Raw genomic sequence first — 4,216 nt, 5'->3', positions numbered from 1 at the left:
GTGTGCTGCCTCTCCTGGTCGAATACCAGGGTCTGTTTTTCACTGTGTGCTGCCTCCCCTAGTCGAATACCAGGGTCTGTTTCTCACGGTGTGCTGCCTCCCTAGTCGAATATCAGAGTGCGTTTCTGTCTGTGTGCTGCCTGCCCTAGTTGAATATCAGGGTCTGTTTCTCACTGTGTGCTGCCTCCCTTAGTCGAATACCAGGGTCTGTTTCTCACTGTGTGCTGCCTCCCTTAGTCGAATATCAGGGTGTGTTTTTTTCACTGTGTGCTGCCTCCCCTAGTCGAATACCAGGGTCTGTTTCACTGTGTGCTGCCTGCCTCCCTTAGTCGAATACCAGGGTGTGTTTTTTTCACTGTGTGCTGCCTCCCCCTAGTCGAATATCAGAGTGCGTTTCTGTCTGTGTGCTGCCTGCCCTACTTGAATATCAGGGTCTGTTTCTCACTGTGTGCTGCCTCCCCTAGTCGAACACCAGGGTCTGTTTCTCACTGTGTGCTGCCTCCCCTAGTCGAATATCAGAGTGCGTTGCTGTCTGTGTGCTGCCTCCCTAGCTGAATGTCACGGTGTGTCTCTCTTTTACTGTGCTGCCAGCTGTGTACCAGCAATTCTTAACACACACTATATATAAGAAAGCATAACACTTCCTTGGTACTGACAGCCCACCGGACCTGCGCACGTTAGACAGCGGGGACAGTGCAATATAGTCGAGGGTGCGACCCGAGAGTTCACCAGCCAGGCGCTTCAACACCTTTCCACCGGCGTGAGATTGGGCTTGGCAATAATGAAACAACTCACTCACTGCATACGGGATTATTAACAGCTCATTTCTCTGTCATTCATTAATCAGAGCGGTTCCAGCTTTCAAAAGCCGAAACCTTCTGGACAAGTAGCAAAAGAGCTATAACCAACGAACACACGCCCCACCTCCTCTGCCCAGCGCTTCCTCCACCCCTTCAAGGTGAGGCTGGCCGCCCTAACATGGTGGCACCCTCCACCATAACACATATAACTTCTCACCTTAGACATCACTTTCCCCCTAAAAAAACAATTAATTTATCTCGATCCTGTGTTTAGTTTGCAAATTAAATGCTCGCGTGGACGCTTGCATTCTGGGAGCTGCATCTCATTAGTGCACCAGGTCCTCTGATTGGTGCAAACGCTGAGTACCCTTTCCCCAGCTTCTAAGGGCTTTTCTTAGCTTTATGTTGCCTACTTTTTTGCCCCTTTCTCCCCTGAGTGAAGAATGTGGGTCGTTGTTCACCTTCCACCATCCCCGTGCTTTGTCATGCGGGCTAACCAGGGCAAAAGCAATGCCAGCCACCCCTGTGCTAAGTTAGGAGCTTGCACTGCGGTCAACAGCCTGGCTAAAGTACGGCCTGTTCTATCGCCACCAGCCTGGCTAAAGTACGGCCTGTTCTATCGCCATCAGCCTGGCTAAAGTACAGCCGGTTTTATTGCCACCAGCCTGACTAAAGTATGGTCTATTCTATTGCCACTAGCCTGGCTAAAGTACGGCCTGTTTTATCGCCACCAGCCTGACTAAAGTATGGCCTGTTCTATGATAGAGTTACAGAGTCATAGATGTCCAACTTGTCCATGCTGCCCTTTTTTTGAAACCTCTAAGCTAATCCCAATTGCCCCCATTTGGCCCATACCCATCTTACCCATGTAACTGTCTGAATGCTTTTTAAAAGATAAAATTGTCCCCGCCTCTACTACTGCCTCTGGCCGCTCGTTCCAGACACTCACCACCCTCTGGGTGAAAAAATTACCCCCTCTGGACCCTCTCCCCTCTCATCTTAAACCTCTGCCCTCTAGTTTTAGACTCCCCTACCTTTGGGGAAAAGATATTGACTATCTCGCTGATCTGTGCCCCTCATTATTTTATAGACCTCTATAAGATCACCCCTCTACGCTCCAGAGAAAAAAGTCCCAGTCTATCCCAGCCTCTCCTTATAACTCAATCCATCGAGTCCCCGGTAACATCCTAGTAAATCTTTTCTGCGCTCTTTCTAGTTTAATAATATCCTTTCTATAATAGGGTGACCAGAACTGTACACAGTATTTCCAAGTGTGGCCTTACCAATGTCTTGTACAACTTCAACAAGACGTCCCAACTCCTGTATCCTGACCGATGAAACCAAGCTTGCCGAATGCCTTCTTCACCACTCTGTCCGCCTGCGACCCCACTTTCAAGGAGCTATGAACCTGTCCCCCGAGATCTCTCTGTTCTGTAACTCTCCCCGAACATTAACTGAGTAAAGTCCTGCCCCTGGTTCGATCGACCAAAATGCATCACCTCGCATTTATCTAAATTAAACTGCATCTGCCGTTCGCCAGCCCACTGGCCCAATTGATCACCTATTGCCACCAGCTTGGCTAAAGTGCGGCCTATTCCATAATCAGAAGCCTGGCTAAAGTGCCTCACCTTATATTAAGTTGATCTTTCTCTGATCAAATCAAATTGAAAAGTAGGGCCTGTTCCATCATCAACAGCCTTTGATGTGATTTGATTTATTATTGTCACTGGGATGCAGTGAAAAGTATTGTTTCTTGTGTGCAATACAGGCAAAGCATACCATTCATAGAGAAGGAAAGGAGCGGGTGCAGAATGTAGTGTTACAGTCACAGCGAGGGTGTAGAGAAAGATCAACTTAACATTTGATTTATTATTGTCACTGGGATACAGTGAAAAGTATTGTTTCTTGTGTGCTATACATACTGTTCATAGAGAAGGAAAGGAGAGGGTGCAGAATGTAGTGTTACAGTCACAGCGAGGGTGTAGAGAAAGATCAGCTTAACGCGAGGTGGGTCCATTCAAAAGTCTGACAGCAGCAGGGAAGAAGCTGTTCTTGAGTCGGTCGGTACGGGACCTCAGACTTTTGTATCTTTTTCCCGACGGAAGAAGGTGGAAGAGAGAATGTCCGGGGTGTGTGTGGGGTGGGGGGTGGGGGGTGGGGACGGGGGGGTCCTTGATTATGCCGGCTGCTTTTCCCCGAGGCAGCGGGAAGTGTAGACGGAGTCAATGGATGGGAGGCTGGTTTGTGTGATGGGATTGGGGGCTACATTCACCACCCCTTTTGTAGTTCCTTGCGGTCTTGGGCAGAGCAGGAGCCCAGACCGAGCTGTGATCCAACCCAGAAAGAATGCTTTCTATGGGGCATCTGTAAAAGTTGGGGAGAGTCCGTAGCGGACATGCCAAATTTCCTTCGTCTTCTGAGAAAGTAGAGGCGTTGGTGGGGCTTTCTTAACTATAGTGTCGGCATGGCGGGGGTGGGGGGGGGTGGGGGAGTGTTGGTGGGGAGACCAGGACAGGTTGTTGGTGATCTGGACGTTTAAAAACTTGAGGCTCTCTCGACCCTTTTTACTTCATCCCCGTTGATGTAGACAGGGGCATGTTCTCCACTCCGCTTCCTGAAGTTGATGACTATCTCCTCCTTTAGCCTGGCTAAAGTAGGACTTTTCCCATCACTGATCTGGCTAAATTAGGGCCTGTATTGCTGTCACAAGCCTAACTATGTTAAGGGCTTGTAACGGTCACAAGCCAGGCTAAATTAGGGCCTGTACTATTGTCACAAGCCTGGCTAAATTAGGGCCTGTACTATTGTCACAAGCCTGGCTAAATTAGGGCCTGTGCTATTGTCACAAGCCTGGCTAAATTAGGGCCTGTACTATTGTCACAAGCCTGGCTAAATTAGGGCCTGTACTATTGTCACAAGCCTGGCTAAATTAGGGCCTGTACTATTGTCACAAGCCTGGCTAAATTAGGGCCTGTACTATTGTCACAAGCCTGGCTAAATTAGGGCCTGTACTATTGTCACAAGCCTGGCTAAATTAGGGCCTGTACTATTGTCACAAGCCTGGCTAAATTAGGGCCTGTACTATTGTCACAAGCCTGGTTAAATTAGGGTCTGTACTCCTGTCACAAGCCTGGCTAAATTAGGGCCTGTACTATTGTCACAAGCCTGGCTAAATTAGGGCCTGTACTATTGTCACAAGCCTGGCTAAATTAGGGCCTGTACTATTGTCACAAGCCTGGCTAAATTAGAGCCTGCAGTGCTGTTACAAGCCTGGCGAACCTCCTCCAGCCCCCTGGACCCCATCCCTGTCTCTGTAGCCTGCAGTTAGAAGTCTCTCAACACCAGGTTTGAGTCCAACCAGTTTATTTGACAGTAAACCCACAAGCTTTCGGAAACGGTGTTCCTTCGTCAGGTAT

The 4,216-nt window shown here is 48.8% G+C and overlaps 1 non-coding gene across 1 annotated transcript; it reads right to left on the bottom strand.

Moving 5' to 3' along the window:
* Window positions 1-847: 847 nt before the first annotated feature.
* On the bottom strand, window positions 848-910 carry LOC145340266 (U7 small nuclear RNA). The gene has a single exon (XR_013886226.1). It is a non-coding gene; the product is annotated as a U7 small nuclear RNA (small nuclear RNA).
* Window positions 911-4,216: the final 3,306 nt, after the last annotated feature.

Source organism: Carcharhinus amblyrhynchos, unplaced genomic scaffold (genome assembly GCF_965287045.1).
Source record: "Carcharhinus amblyrhynchos unplaced genomic scaffold, sCarAmb.v2.hapA scaffold_886, whole genome shotgun sequence".
NCBI classification, from domain to species: Eukaryota; Metazoa; Chordata; class Chondrichthyes; order Carcharhiniformes; family Carcharhinidae; genus Carcharhinus; species Carcharhinus amblyrhynchos.
This window is presented reverse-complemented; position numbering and strand designations above follow the sequence as displayed.